Raw genomic sequence first — 17,140 nt, forward strand, 5'->3', positions numbered from 1 at the left:
ATAATAGATAGGAATACTGCAAATAGAGCCATTGCAAAACCCATAAGAGGAGTAGTTCCCCATCCAGGAGCTACTTTACCATATTCTGAATTAAGCGGTTTTAAGGTCGTTCCTACAAGGGTTTCTTTTGGCGTGGTTTTGGAAGTATCATCAATGGTCTGTGTAGCCATAGAAACTATTGTATTGGTTGAGATCTGTTAACTTTGTTATTATATGGTAAACATACCATGATATTGGGATCACCTAATAATGGAAACTGCAACCTTAGTCACCATCTCCATATCTTGTTTACTTGTAAGCTTTACTGGTTATGCCCTATACACCGCCTTTGGGCAACCCTCTAAACAACTTAGGGATCCTTTTGAGGATCACGAGGACTAATTGAAAGAATGACCTTCCCTATAGGGAAGGTCATTCTTTCTTTGATGGGAGAGAAAGAATGACGATTTGGAGAAGCAAAATTATTTTCCCCCTTTAGTCGGAAGTTTGGGTGGTTCTCGGAAGAAAATAGCGAAAAAGATTATCCCTAGGGTCGATACCAACAGGAATGTATAAACCAATGCTTCCATAGATTTGATTTGATCGTAATTTACAATTATGGAGATAGCTTTCGTACTAATATTTATTAGAGAAGAGATAGGAGCAATATCATACCACTTGTCTTTTAGTAGTTGGATCTCCCAGTTTTTGGAATGCTCCAAATTCTATTCGATCATCCAGATCCGAGTCGATACCAGCAAAAACATCTCTGAATAAGGTCCTAGCACCATGCCAAATGTGTCCAGAAAAGAAAAGGAGAGCAAATGTAGCATGTCCAAAAGTAAACCAACCCCTTGGACTACTACGAAAAACACCATCAGATTTTAGAGTAGCACGATCTAATTCAAAAATTTCACCTAATTGAGCACGTCTAGCGTATTTTTTAACTATAGCAGGATCACCAAAACTGACCCTGTCAAGTCCACCACCATAGAACTCAACAGTTACACCTACTTGTTCAACACTATACTTTGATTCTGCCCTCCTAAAAGGAACATCGGCTTTCACAATTCCTTCTTTGTCCACCAGAACTACTGGAAATGTTTCGAAAAAGGTAGGCATACGACGTACAAAAAGCTCATTTCCCTCCTTATCTTTGAAGATAGGGTGTCCTAACCAACCAACAGCTATTCCATCTCCATTGTCCATTGCACCTGCTCTGAATAACCCCCCCTTAGCTGGATTATTACCAATGTAATCATAAAAAGCGAGTTTCTCGGGAATTTTGGACCAAGCTTCTGATAGGCTTAAATTTTCGGCCAGACCGGCACGAACCCGTCGATCTATTTCTTGTTGGAAGTATCCCTGATCCCACTGGTAACGAGTGGGACCGAATAATTCGACCGGAGTAGTTGCGGAGCCATACCACATGGTCCCAGCAACAATGAAAGCTGCAAAAAACACAGCAGCAATACTGCTGGATAGGACCGTTTCAATATTCCCCATGCGTAATCCTACGTATAAACGTTGGGGAGGACGAACACTGAGATGGAATAGACCTGCTAATATACCCAAAATACCCGCTGCTATATGATGAGAAGCTATTCCTCCTGGAACAAAAGGATCAAAACCTTCAGCTCCCCATGCTGGATCCACTGGTTGTATTTTTCCAGTTAGTCCATAAGGATCAGACACCCATATCCCAGGACCATACAAACCCGTTACATGAAATGCTCCAAATCCGAAACAAGCTACTCCTGAGAGGAATAAATGAATTCCAAATACTTTTGGCAAATCTAAACAACGTTTTCCCGTACGTTCATCACAGAATATGTCCAGATCCCAATATACCCAATGCCAGATAGCTGCCAAAAAGCACAGGCCAGAAAACACGATATGTGCCACGGCCACACCTTCATAACTCCAAATACCGGGATTAATTACAGTTTCTCCGGTGATGTTCCATCCACTCCATGAATCCTTTATTCCCAAACGAGTCATAAAAGGTATAACGAACATACCTTGTCTCCACATTGGATCAAGAACAGGATCGGATGGATCAAAAACTGCTAATTCGTACAGAGTCATTGAACCAGCCCAACCAGCAACTAGAGCTGTATGCATTATATGTACAGAAATTAACCGTCCAGGATCATTCAATACGACGGTATGAACGCGATACCAAGGCAAACCCATGCAAACACCCCTTTATCGGAAAAAGTAGACACTATGTAACTTTCTCACATTGGATTGGAAGAGATCATGTTATCGAGCTAGACCCGGATCATCTCGAAAGTGAACATCTATTCACTTGGACATTGCTAATGATGGAACAGGTTTGAAACAATTTTGTTCATACATAATAGCAGGGAGAGACAAAGATATTTTATCGTTTGTATGTACCAATACACAATGTAGGGATTGGTCCCATTTATATTGATAAAAAAAGAGGAAAGAAACGAGATATTCTAATCCTTCCATTCGTTCATGAACGATACCTTTGCAATTTATGGACTAAGTCAGATATAATTTTTGATGAAAAAATATCATTTTTCTACTAAAGAGTGGAGCTATTACTGTTCCATAAACAGTAATACTTTACTGCACTGCGGGAAAAAAATAAAATACTGAGTTCAAATGCTCAGTCAAAATGATAACTTTATCATTTTGTGCTATGCAATGAAAAAAAAAGGTCAAAATAGGAAGTCTCTAGGTTAATGGGCCTTTTCCGTTCCGTAGAAAGATTCGGGGTTATTCGTTTTCAGGATCAATAGTGGACGAACGGAGAGAGAGGGATTCGAACCCTCGGTACGGATGATCCGTACTACGGATTAGCAATCCGCCGCTTTGGTCCGCTCAGCCATCTCTCCAAGATGGAAGAGTTCATGTGTAACAAAATGAATGGTGGAGTAAAGGTGTATATCATAGTATGTACAGATTGTATCGGCAATATAATGAATATTGCGATTATTCAGTTGGATAAAGAACAATCCAGTCAATCGTATTGTTCATTTCGTTAAAAATAGTTCTGTATGACTGATTTTTTCTGCTTTTCTTGGCCTGGCCATCGGCCAGGCCAAGAAAAGCAGAAAAAATCAGCAGTCATACAGTGCTTGACCTAATTTGATAGCTAGAATACCTGCTGTAAAAGCAAGAAAAAAAGCTATCAAAAATTTAAGCTCTACCATATCTTCATTCCCTCCCCAATGAGTTTGATTAAATGCGTTACATGGATTAGTCCATTTATTTCTCTCCAATATCAAATTTTATTATCTAGATATTGAAGGGTTCTCTATCTATTTAGGGTTCTCTATCTATTTTATGTATTATTGTAAAGATATCAGTTGCTCAAGGCCATAGGTTCCTGATCGAAACTACACCAATGGGTAGGAGTCCGAAGAAGACAAAATAGAAGAAAAGTGATTGATCCCGACAACATTTTATTCATACATTAAGTCGATGGAGGGTGAAAGAAAACCAAATGGATCTAGAAGTTATTGCGCAGCTCACTGTTCTGACTCTGATGGTTGTATCGGGCCCTTTAGTTATAGATAGATAGAGCTTTGGATGGATCAGAGATCCATCCAAATATCCTTTAACTATTTAAGTTGATAATGTAACGAATAAAACCCACCTGTATCACTAAACTATACACGCCACAATCCCATTGACGGATATTCCGTCACTTCTTTCCTTCCACATTTGAATCCAAATTCCGGAATTCCTTAATTCTCTCTCTTCTATTTCCGAGAGAGAAGAAAGGATTCTATCCATTCTAGTTTTAGAAATTCTAGGTTGTTCTTTCTCTTTATCAAGGAATTTTTTTGCTCAACTCCTCTAATCTTCTAATTGAATTCTTTCTAATTCATTTTAGAAAGATCTTCCTCTTCCAGGAAGAAAAAGAGCCATAAACTGGAATGGCTCCATATTCTTAGCTCTCAATCTTTGTTGATCTCTTATAGTAATCACATCTTGAGGTTTGCAAGGGTAACTTGGTATATCTACCATATGGTCATTGACCGGATATGTCCATGATTCACTAATTGTCTAGCTCCGGGAATGGTGGGAGCCATACCCAATCGAAAAAGAATATTATCCAAACGCATTTCAAGTAATTGCAATAGGACCTGACCCGTTGAGCCTTTGGCTCTTCTAGCAATACGAACATATTTCAGCAAATGCTCTCAGGCATAACTTTTCTCCATCCGTTTCGTATCAGCTCAGCCCGGAGTTTCCAGTATAGCGATCCTTACCCTACGAGCTACTATAATATATGTTCTCAACTTGATATCTATAAAGATAGATGGATCATCCATATCCAATTTGTTGTCCATCTACCATAGTAGACTCACTCATTCATATATGATGAGGGGGCCCTTTTAACTCAGCGGTAGAGTAACGCCATGGTAAGGCGTAAGTCATCGGTTCAAGTCCGATAAAGGGCTCATGTTTCCCACGAAGAAAGAAGGCTCGGGTGTCCATTTCTATTACATAGAGAGAAATATTTTCACCGAAATATGAATATGAAAATGACAACAAATCGGATTCGGATCCAGTCCGTTTTTTATCTTCTTTTATGAGGCGAACGACGGGAATTGAACCCGCGCGTGGTGGATTCACAATCCACTGCCTTGGTCCACTTGGCTACGTCCGCCCCGGAAAAACCAATTTATCTATCTACAGTCATTTCTTCCAAGAATAAAAAATGAGCTAACGTTTGTTCTTATGTGGGTCGTCGGTGACCTCTGATAGGGGATCAAAGCAAGATCGATGACTAACTCTCAACTCTCGAACAAGTTGTATGGCTTATTATCAAATATGTGATAAATATGAAGTATTTTGTATTTCTCCCGGAGAAATATCACGATCCCATCTTCCCTCCGTTCTTTTGAACGTGAAAGAAGAATCTTTCTTCTTTCGTATCGATCCTTTGTCTATTCACTCATGGGCGATAATTATTGTTTTTCCCTATTAGATTTTAGTTTTCAACTAACACAGTTTTGCAGATTGGTTCGGTAGATCCCACGTTATTCGAGTTGTAACGAACGGGCCATAACCATTAAAATGGTTCGGTGTAAATGGAATAGATCGAGATCTATCTCGATATTTATTGTATGTTTTATCTTGATACTAAGATCTTGTCCATCTGAACAACTCTGGGCAGGGTATTTGATCGGAGAGTCGTTGTTTAAAATGATCAAGGTTGTGGCTGTGTCGACAAGTTCGACCCTATTCGCTTATCATATATTCAGATTCGATGAATCTAGACCATTTGAACTTGTATCCTTCCTTCTCGTATTAGAAGGTATAGGGTTTTCCAATCTGGAAAATTTTGTTATCTTACATGCACGGTTAGGATACAATCAAGTTCTTTGTTATATTATTATGCAGGTTATGGGACAAAGATACAAATTTAAAGGCTCATCTACCGACGGAGATAGTGAACATTTGATGAATCAAATATAAATTTGATTGTTGTCTTTCAGTTAATTCGTTTGAAAGTTTAGATCAAGCGAACAGAATTGGTAGGCGTCAATCGATCCGTGGAACGTATCAAATCTTTCACATATAAGTTCGTTATGAGATGAGCCCACTCATCTCACAATGATATAAAATCATTTCGGACAGATCTATTGCCGAGTAGAGATCTATTTGTAACGGGGCAGAAAGCAGCTTCTTTTGGGTCGCTGTCCACATAATTTCTGGACAAGGGGTAATAGTTTCTTTCTTTCGTCCCAACCCAACAGACTTCTTTATTCTATTGTTTGTTCCAGAACGCATTCCATGAAATATGTGTATTCTATAAAATAGTGGGGTAGATTAAAGCAAACGTTGGTCCAGATGTAGATCTAATATGCATAGCCGGTAGATTGCATTTTTGTGATATGTTACCAGAACGGAACTAGAGGCAAGGAAGAGTGTTTGTCCCAATATGAAAATCTTGGGTCTCAAAAACCATGTGATGATCTTAGGTGAAGAAAGAGAACGAACCAAAGGTTCGCCTTTAGCGAGGATGGATCAACTCCAGAGAATTTCTCTGCCCAGGTATTCGGAATATCCGTCGTACTTGCCACTTCTATGGTTCAAAAATAGGCTCGATTTACCGCACATAACTTATTGTAGAGAATCCTAGTTGATCAAGATCTTCGCCCCGATATTTAGCAAAGGGATAGATACATCCGGGATTTTCGATTGAACGGAAATTTTGTTCAACCCCAACGGAATGCGTTGCGTTTGGATGGAGCTAAAAGTCACATGTCCGATCGATACTTTGACTGCTCTATGGATTGCTTGGAACATATGATATTCGAGAGAACTCTCGAATTTTTCGAAGAACTAGCGATAAAAAAAAAAAATAAAAATAGTTTATAGGTTTGATCATCTGGTATCGGATCAATCTCGATCGATCCAAAATACTAATATGCCTGCTCTGGTCCAACGTTCCCATCCATCGATCTAGATAAGGACATGAGATTGATATGATCTGAAAGACTTTTCAAGGCCAAGTCATAGGGACGGACTATGAGGGGATATATATAAATAGTATCACTTAGTGGAATGTATAGGGCTATACGGGCTCGAACCGTAGACCTTCTCGGTAGAACAGATCAAAGTTCTTATTATCAAAATAATTTGAACTGTTCCAAGAACCCAACATGCATTTTCTCGCATTGGGCTCTTTCATTAACTGATGGAAAGATCGGTTAGTCTGCCATTCTCCTCTTTCCGGTAAGATACTAATATGGCTCCGTGTGCTCCAAATTCTTACCCTTCGGAAGCAATCCCAAAGTTATTCAAAAGGTTTTTTTGACGTAGGTCTGCCTTGCTCGGGCATAGATTGACTCAAATAGAGTCTCTTCTATCGCTCCAAAAGTAAAATATGACACTTCATACACCTAAAAGTTCATAGAGCGAAAAGAATCTATTTTGAGGTCCCCGTATTATACTCATTATGCCTGGCATTGAACAGAGCTGGGATTGACCATATCAATTAGATCCGTAATTCGAATCAGATCGAACTTAATCTTTGTCATGCTATTGTTCCCCAGAGAAACAAATTTATAGAGTAAGACTATTTCACATAGAATCTATTTCGTGGATCGGACGAATCGATAAACTCTCCCGAAAACCATTGGCGCACGTGTAAACGAGGTGCTCTACCTTGCTGAGCTATAGCCCTTCCTTGCCAGTCTTGGTGATACACTACTATACTAACCAGATGGATCACTTTATGTCAAGGTAGATATTTCATGATCCAATACTATGATCCAATACGTTCCAATAAGTTCGATCTGTGCCAGGGACACATACATTGTCTATACATTTAATTCGATTTCGATTTAGAATCGTTTATAAATCCAACTCTACCTATGAGAATAAATGACCCACTTAACTCAGTGGTTAGAGTATCGCTTTCATACGGCGAGAGTCATTGGTTCAAATCCAATAGTAGGTAAACTTATTAGATGCCATCGAGTTTTCAATGGTATCTAATAAGTTTTACTCCACGTGTTTGGATCGAGGCGGAACATTGAATCCATTTTTCAGATCATTATAGAAAATGTTAATTAGAGACGGGGGGGCTAGCATTGATAGCCTCTAATCGGGTTCTAGCCCTTTTCAGAGCTAAATCAGCCTCAATTGCTTGTCTTTTGCCTTCGGCTCGAGCTAAGTCAGCTTTAGCTATTCGAAAATTTTCCTGGGCTTCTCGGGGATCGATGTCAACATCTCTCTCTGCATTATTTACCAATATAGTTATTCTATCACTGTCTATCTTGGCGAAACCGCCCATCATAGCCATAGTGGACCACTGCCCATTGAGACGTATTTTCATAACTCCTATATCTACAGCTGCCACAAGTGAAGCATGATTGGGTAATACGCCAATTTGACCACTATTAGTAGATAGAATTATTTCTTTAACTTCTGAATCCCAAATGACTCGATTAGGAGACAGTACACGAAGATTTAGGGTCATTTTCAGAATTAACTTTCCATGCTGGAGTTTATAGCCTTCGCGGTAGCTTCATCAATATTACCCACCAAATAAAAAGACTGTTCGATAAGACCATCTAATTCTCCAGAAAGGATCATTTGAAAACCTCTAATTGTTTCCATGAGACCCACATATTTGCCCGGGGAACCTGTGAATACCTCTGCTACGAAAAAGGGTTGTGATAGGAAACGTTCAATTTTTCTTGCTCTTGCCACGATTAAACGATCTTCCTCCGATAATTCATCCAGTCCAGGAATAGCTATAATGTCTTGAAGTTCCTTATAACGTTGTAAAGTTTGCTTAACCCCTTGTGCAGTTTCGTAATGTTCTTCGCCTACGATCCAAGGTTGGAGCATAGTCGATGTTGAATCTAAAGGATCCACTGCTGGATAGATACCCTTCGCAGCTAATCCTCTCGATAGTACGGTAGTAGCATCTGAATGTGCAAATGTCGTAGCAGGAGCAGGGTCGGTCAAGTCGTCAGCAGGTACATAAACTGCTTGAATCGAGGTTATGGATCCCTTTTTTGTGGAAGTAATTCTCTCTTGCAAAGAACCCATTTCCGTGCTAAGAGTTGGCTGATAACCCACGGCGGAAGGCATTCTGCCTAATAGGGCGGATACCTCTGATCCCGCTTGGACAAAACGGAAGATGTTATCAATAAATAATAGTACGTCTTGCTCATTGACATCTCGGAAATATTCGGCCATGGTTAGAGCAGTTAAACCGACTCTCATGCGAGCTCCCGGTGGTTCATTCATCTGACCATAGACCAGAGCCACTTTTGATTCTGATATTTTTTGTTCATCAATTACTCCCGATTCTTTCATTTCCATGTAAAGATCATTCCCTTCACGGGTACGTTCTCCTACTCCTCCAAATACAGATACCCCTCCATGAGCCTTAGCAATGTTGTTGATCAACTCCATAATGAGTACTGTTTTACCCACTCCAGCTCCTCCAAATAAACCAATTTTTCCCCCACGGCGGTAAGGAGCCAAAAGATCTACTACTTTAATGCCTGTTTCGAAGATGGATAATTTTGTATCCAACTCTGTAAAGGCGGGAGCAGGTCTATGAATAGGAGATGTTATGCCAGCATCTACAGGACCCAAATTATCGACAGGTTCTCCAAGAACATTGAAAATTCGTCCGAGAGTAGCTCCACCAACTGGAACACTTAGAGGAGCTCCCGTGTCAATCACTCTCATTCCTCTCGTCAAACCATCTGTAGCACTCATAGCTACAGCTCTAACCTTATGATTTCCTAATAATTGTTGTACCTCACAAGTAACCTGAATTTCTTGACCGGCTGTACCTTGACCCTTAACTATCAATGAATTGTAAATATTAGGCATATTACCTGGAGGAAAAGAGACATCCAGTACTGGGCCAATGATTTGAGCAATACGTCCCACATTTGTTTCTACACTTGCGGAAACCCCAAGAACAAGAGGATTTTTTCTCATACAAAAATGGAAATAATTTCCATGAAGAATATATAAATATGATTTTGCCAATATCATCAATAAAAAAAAAAAAATGTTCCATATTGGGTCGATCAGACCAGTAAATAATAAATGGAAGTTACCACCTGGGTAAAATCCAACTTTATTGAAAAGTTTAAATTCATCCATATTTGGAATATGAAGTAGGTAGATGGATATGAATAAGGATCATGAGGAAGTCTTCGATTTATCTATAACTAGAACCAATTTATCCATAACTAAAACCGAAAATACTTCAAAATTATGTCCAGATCATCTGTGAAATATGAAACTTGATATTCATGACCTTTCTCTCATTGATCATTATCTCTTCTCTTCATACGCACATCTGTATATGTATTTTCGGACAATTCGCACCATTATGGTCAAAGGTCCATTCGGTTCCTTGATTTCATTCATGAACTAGTTTAACCACTGAAAGGTTCTCGGGTCAATCCATGGAGGAAGAACTTCAAGAGCAAAGATTGGGTTGCGTCATACATAAAGAACACTATACAATGAGAGTGTATCTAGCACCCCAATAACGGACGACTTTTTGTAGGATATTTCTATAAAAATTGATTGTTTACGTTCGGTCCATGTCGAGCAGACCTCGTCCTTGCGAGAAATAATTATTAATAAAGGAGGGACTTATGTCACCAAAAACAGAGACTAAAGCTAGTGTCGGATTCAAAGCTGGTGTTAAAGATTACAGATTAACTTATTATACTCCTGAATATCAGACCAAAGATACAGATATCTTGGCAGCATTCCGAGTAACTCCTCAACCCGGGGTGCCACCTGAAGAAGCGGGAGCAGCAGTAGCTGCTGAATCTTCCACCGGTACATGGACCACTGTTTGGACCGATGGACTTACTAGTCTCGATCGTTACAAGGGGCGATGCTATGACATCGAGCCCGTTCCTGGAGAGGAGACTCAATTTATTGCCTATGTAGCTTACCCCTTAGACCTTTTCGAAGAAGGTTCTGTTACTAACTTGTTCACTTCCATTGTAGGTAATGTATTTGGATTCAAGGCCTTACGGGCTCTACGTTTGGAAGATTTGCGGATTCCCCCTTCTTATTCCAAAACTTTTCAGGGTCCACCTCATGGTATCCAAGTTGAAAGAGATAAATTGAACAAATATGGTCGTCCTTTATTGGGATGTACTATCAAACCAAAATTGGGTCTATCAGCCAAAAACTATGGTAGAGCAGTTTACGAATGTCTCCGTGGTGGACTCGATTTTACTAAGGATGATGAGAACGTAAATTCCCAACCATTCATGCGCTGGAGAGATCGTTTTGTCTTTTGTGCGGAAGCCCTTAATAAGGCTCAGGCTGAGACGGGTGAAATTAAGGGACATTATTTGAATGCTACTGCAGGTACATGTGAAGAAATGATGAAAAGGGCAATATTTGCAAGAGAATTGGGAGTTCCTATCGTTATGCATGACTACCTGACGGGAGGTTTTACCGCAAATACTTCTTTGGCTCATTATTGCCGAGACAACGGCCTACTTCTTCACATTCACCGCGCGATGCATGCAGTTATTGACAGACAAAGAAATCATGGTATGCATTTCCGGGTACTGGCTAAAGCATTGCGTATGTCCGGTGGAGATCATATTCACGCCGGTACTGTAGTAGGTAAACTTGAAGGTGAACGAGACGTAACTTTAGGGTTTGTTGATCTACTGCGTGATGATTTTATCGAAAAAGATCGAAGTCGTGGTATTTACTTCACTCAAGATTGGGTATCTATGCCAGGTGTTCTGCCCGTAGCTTCAGGAGGTATTCACGTTTGGCATATGCCTGCTCTGACCGAGATCTTTGGGGATGATTCCGTACTACAGTTTGGTGGGGGAACTTTGGGACATCCTTGGGGAAATGCACCTGGTGCAGTAGCTAATCGGGTTGCTCTAGAAGCTTGTGTACAAGCTCGTAATGAAGGACGTGATCTTGCTCGTGAAGGTAATGAAGTGATCCGTGAAGCTTGTAAATGGAGTCCTGAACTAGCTGCTGCTTGTGAAATATGGAAGGAGATCAAATTTGAATTTGATGTGATTGATCGCTTGTAATCCAGTGACTTTCGTTCTACCAATCGGACTCGGCCCAATCTTTTACTACTACCCCAAATATTAGTCCAAATCGTGAGCGGAGATATGGAATTTCAGATATCAATATATGGAATTTCCATATATTAATATCTATATATCAATATCTATGTAGATATTGATATATAGATATTTCCAAGGTTAAATATCTCAAACAGAGTTATTTATGAAATTTTTTTTGGGTCAAGCATTCGATAACGAATCCTATTCATCCTTTACAATGATCTTATAGATCATTCGATAGGGTTGGTAGCTCAGCGGATCAGAGCTCATGGTTCCGGACCGTGAAGTCAAGGGTTCAAATCCCTTCTAGCCCAAAAGATGTTGTATTTTAAATGAAAATTCCTTTCCATCGCGGTATAGGAGAGAATCTTTCTTTATAATAGAATAAAGTATTCTATCATAATCCCGGATCGATACTTCAGATTCCTAATCAATAATGAATGGAAATGATTTCTCAATGATTCATTCCACTATTGATTAATAATTTTCATCATTGTATTTATACTTATACGACTTCTCTTCATACAAAATAAGATAGGAAAAGTAACAATTTTCACCTTTATATGGAAGGAAAACTCTATGTCTATAAAGGAGTGGTTCGAAGACAAGCGTAAAATAACTGCATTACTAAAAAATTCGGTCGAAAGGGATAGTAAGGATGCCAATGAGACGGAGAAAAACAAGAATAAAAGTATTGATTACGCTAAAATTAAGAAGTTATGGGCTCAATGCGATAATTGCGAGAACTTACTATATCTCAGATTCTTGAGAGAGAATCAAAGTGTTTGTAAAGAATGTGGATATTATCTGCAAATGAATAGTTCAGATAGAATAGAACTTCCAATTGATCGTGACACTTGGCGTCCTATGGATGAAGACATGTACACTCTAGATGTTCTTCAATTTTATTCTGAGAATGAACCTTCTCATTCTGATAATCTTAATTCTGAGGATGAATCTTATAAGGATCATATCACTTTCTATCAAATAGAGACAGGTTTAACTGATGCTATTCAAACAGGCATAGGTCAATTAAATGGTCTTACTATCACACTCGGAGTTATGGATTTTCAGTTCATGGGAGGTAGTATGGGCTCTGTAGTAGTTGAGAAAATAACCCGTCTGATCGAGCGCGCTACCGCGGAATCTCTTCCATTAATTATGGTGTGTGCTTCCGGAGGAGCACGTATGCAAGAAGGAAGTTTTAGTTTAATGCAAATGGCTAAAATAGCTTCTGCATTATATATTCATCAGAAGGAGAAAAAGTTGTTATATATATCGATTCTGACGTCACCGACAACTGGTGGAGTGACTGCTAGTTTTGGCATGTTGGGAGATATTATTATTGCCGAACCTAAAGCGTACATTGCATTTGCAGGTAAAAGAGTAATCGAACAGACATTAGGTCAGAAAGTGATTGAAGATTTTCAGGTGACTGAGCATTTATTTGGTCATGGTTTATTTGATCTGATCGTTCCACGTAATCTCTTAAAAGGTGTTCTGAGTGAACTATTTTGGTTTTACGTTTTACGGTCTTCCTTGTAAATAAATAAAAAGAAAAAAATGAACATTGAGTTTCCTTATCAGGAAAAAGGATCAAATCGAGTTCCTTGTAACGGAAGTGACAGTGATACAGTTTCTTATCGCGGTGAAGGAGAGAATTGCTTTTCACCCCCTTCTTATTAACAATTTATGATCCTCGAGCCTATACTAACAATCCATATAGCCAATTCTCCGCTTTCAGAAATCAGAGAAATTTTGGTCAGGATTCATGTTCTTCCACTATTTTACTTATATAGTAAGTGTTCTAATGGATCTCTATGTTGTAATATAGAACTCATTGTTGAACTCATCGAGATCTTATTAAAAAAAAAAATTGCCCCAACTGGAAATGCTTTTTTAGTATTTTCGGGAGAGACGGGGAAAGGAACAACGAACACTTGCATACATGTATTCTATGAAGAAGGACGAATGGGACCGCTTATTTGGTCCCATCACTTATTTGACCTTATAATTATTCTTTGTAATATGGATAAACATTTCATTGATTAAGTAAGGTACTCGTTCTATGATAATTCCTAACCTACTCCCTAACCTACTCTCTAACCTACTCTCTAACCTACTCCCTATCCTACCCTCTATTTTGGTGCCTTTAGTCGGCTTATTACTTCCGGCAATTACAATGGTTCTTTCTCATCTGTATATTCAGAAGGACGAGATTTTATGAATCTGATCATATCAGATTTAATAAATGGGTTTAGATCTTTCAATTGCAGAACAGATAGGATATCTATATCTATTTTAGATGATATAAGATAGAACTCTTATAGACACAAAATAGGTATAAATATCCAAATTATATATATATGAATATGGATATTTATTCATATTCATATTCATATACATATACAGATAGGATCTACACATATGTCAATAAATAGGTATGGGTCAATATGTTAATGTGGTCGGTTTTATTTTTTCATACGGTATAGATATCTATTCCAGGAGATATTTATACTCCACTGATCCAATGTTGTTTCTAAAATTGAGAAATTAGGGAAGGACCCATTTGAAATGGATGGTAAGAATGGACAAGAAGACAAACTTGGCTGACTTAACTGAAAATTTATCTATCTATCTATATAGATAGTTCATAAGAGTTTGGGAACCAAAGGATAAAAAAGTTGGCTATTCCCTCAACTTCAATAGGATGGAATTGAATACAATTTTTTATGAATCGTCGATCCAAATGGCTCTGGATAGAACCTATAACAGGGTCTCGAAAAAGAAGTAATTTCTTTTGGGCTTGTATCCTCTTTCTGGGTTCACTAGGATTTTTCCTAGTCGGGATCTCGAGTTATTTTGGTGAGAACCTGATACCCCTATTGTCATCTCAGCAAATACTCTTTGTTCCACAAGGAATTGTAATGTGTTTTTATGGTATTGCAGGTCTGTTCATTAGCTCTTATCTGTGGTGCACAATTTTGTTCAATGTGGGTAGTGGCTATAATAAGTTCGATAAAAAAAAAAGGAATTGTATGTCTTTTTCGTTGGGGATTTCCCGGAATAAATCGTCGTATTTTCCCACGATTTCTTATGAAGGATATTCAGATGATCAAAATGGAAATTCAAGAAGGTATTTCCCCTCGTCGTGTTCTTTATATGGAAATAAAGGGCCGTCAAGACATTCCTTTAACTCGTACTGGTTGTTATAGACATTTTTGTGCCTCGCAGCATGGAGCATGAAATGTCAATAATTACAGGGATCCTCAGTCCCTAAACATGTTGTTCTTACCCCTAGAGGAACAAGGTCAGCAAACCACAGCACTTCCCATCAGTTCTCCACCTGAAAACACTCAGAAACAGGCTATTTTTGGATCATGTCAGCTGCTCCACTGAGCATCTGTGCTGGAATGCAACTGCTCCTCCTTGTACCTGCGCTGAAAGTCAAATCTAATGAAGGCTACCTGCGCTGGGCGAGATTGGCCAAGTGGCACAGTCATTCTGCAAGGTGTCAATTGCCCAGGAAGCTTCCAAACTGACACTTGGTTCAAGGGATTCGCCCTATGATGAGTAAGAGGTACTTGAAACTGAAGTTTAACTGAAGAGGGAGAGGACACAAGGCAGCTTTATGTCAGTCTCAAGCTGACTCATCCTTTCTTCTTCTCTCCTATATATAGAGCTCTTCTATGAGGTCTAAGGAGGCTGGAATTTTGTGTAAAGCAAGGAGGTGCTGTTGGTTTACAGTTAGAGCTATTGGGTGATTGTTTTACTAGAGGTGAAGAGGAGAGTTCTTGCTGCTGGGGAGGTGCTGCTGGATTGGAGCCATCAATGGTTGTAACCTTCTCAGAACCTTGTTACTTCTATCAATAAAGTTTCGCATGTTCTCCTATATACTTGTATTGCATTGATGTATTGTATTTACTTGTATATTTGATTCACTCTAATCCATGCATCAGTTATGAGTACATATATCTTGTAGTTTCCTCTCTTGTTTGTGCAGGATCTGTGTGTAGCTAGACCGGCAAAAAGAGCAAGGAGCTGGGAACAAGAGACAAAGAGAGAGGATAAGGATCGACTAAGCGAAAGACACCAGGTTGGTTAATCTTTTCTTCCTTCTCTCTGTACTTTCATAAAGGAAAATATCAAAGCTTTACTTTCAGTTGTTGCTAAAGACTGTCACCTTTAGAGTAGGGATAGGGTCATCCGAGTCGGATACTTTTCTCCACAACAAACTGGCGACTCCGCTGGGGAGCCTAGTATCTTGTTGGTGTTTGTAGTATTTTGCTATTCATTTCTTGAAGAAAAGAGTACCAAATCGAAAAGCTTTTGACTATATCAAAAGCGAAGTAGAGGGACTGTTACTCTTGCTCATTTGCTGAGCAAATTCAAGATTTGAAGAGCTTATCTACAAAAGACTCTTTACTCTTTGTGATAGATCTTCATCCTCTTGATCATCCCTTAGCCTTTACTTGACCTATAGCTTTTTATTTCAGCAAAAACAGTGCATTTTTGAGCTTTTTATGACCCGGAAAACTTTGTAGACGTAACTCTCGTGTCCCAGAGCAGGCTGTCCACAGGCAGTCTGCATTACAGCGTAGGTACTCCCTTCGGGAACTGCGCTGAGAGTCAAACTGACAGACCAGAGCCTGCGCTGGTCCAGTTAGCCTTTGTCTTGCTCAGTTTTCCCATTGTGTCTTGGCCCTGTTTTCACTGATTTTTTGTTGATTGCTTGCTGGTCATTGTATTTGCTGTAAACCATTCTCCTTGACATTATTCTGCCTCAGTTGTGTGATGAAACTGTGAATGTTCTTTTAGTATTTCTTGTTTCACTTACAGTTTCCCATTGTGAAAAGCGAACCAGTATAGCTGTGGCCTCTTAGATCCTGAACTGAAAAAGTGTCTTTGTGATCTTAAGAGCTAGTTTTATTACTGTTCATGGCTGTTTGAGTTTGTTTGTTTTTCATCTTATGGTTTGAATTCATATATTTTTAGTGTCGAAACAAGTGCTTGTGAAGCGTCTTTTCATTTTAGACAAAACTTGTTTGTTTACGCTTCAAATTGAATTCGAAAATTATACAACAATTTCCTTTTGTCTACATCAACATTAAAGGAAAAGAAAAGAAATACATGCATCTTGCATTTGCATTTTTGATAAGTTTGTGTGTCTGATCTAGGAGAAAGTGCATTAGTTTGTGCTTTGTGCTCTGTGTGGAAAGATAGTGTTTTTCTCTCCCCTCAGTAGTTAGGATTTTCAAAGCTAAAAAGATTGTAAAGCTTGCTTATCATTTTAGCTGCATTTAGGAATTTGTACCAATACATCTCGTGGTGATCCTGAAAGACAAACTGATAAACAAGATCAACTTAAAATATATTGAATGAATCTAACAACGCTTTGTAACATAACGCAAACATCTAGAGGTCTAGGTAGAGACGTGTTCCGGCGTCGTTAAACATAGTGACTGTCGATCTCTACGAAGGTGGGTGATTCCTCCTGAGGGACGATAGCACTAATACGGACTTGTGCTCCTGCGTACCGTCGCGTATATTGGGAGACC

At 39.1% G+C, this 17,140-nt stretch overlaps 2 non-coding genes across 2 annotated transcripts; both read left to right on the plus strand.

The window, feature by feature from the left end:
• The first annotated feature begins 4,352 nt into the window (after positions 1 to 4,352).
• TRNAT-GGU (transfer RNA threonine (anticodon GGU)) lies at positions 4,353 to 4,424 on the plus strand. Its single transcript has one exon. It is a non-coding gene; the product is annotated as a tRNA-Thr (tRNA).
• A 7,398-nt stretch (positions 4,425 to 11,822) lies between these two features.
• On the plus strand, positions 11,823 to 11,896 carry TRNAR-CCG (transfer RNA arginine (anticodon CCG)). Its single transcript has one exon. It is a non-coding gene; the product is annotated as a tRNA-Arg (tRNA).
• The last annotated feature ends 5,244 nt before the right edge of the window (positions 11,897 to 17,140 follow it).

The sequence above is a fragment of the Pinus tabuliformis genome, chromosome 9 (assembly GCF_031772625.1).
Source record: "Pinus tabuliformis cultivar Carrire ecotype Pingquan chromosome 9, CPIR1, whole genome shotgun sequence".
Classification (NCBI taxonomy): Eukaryota; Viridiplantae; Streptophyta; class Pinopsida; order Pinales; family Pinaceae; genus Pinus; species Pinus tabuliformis.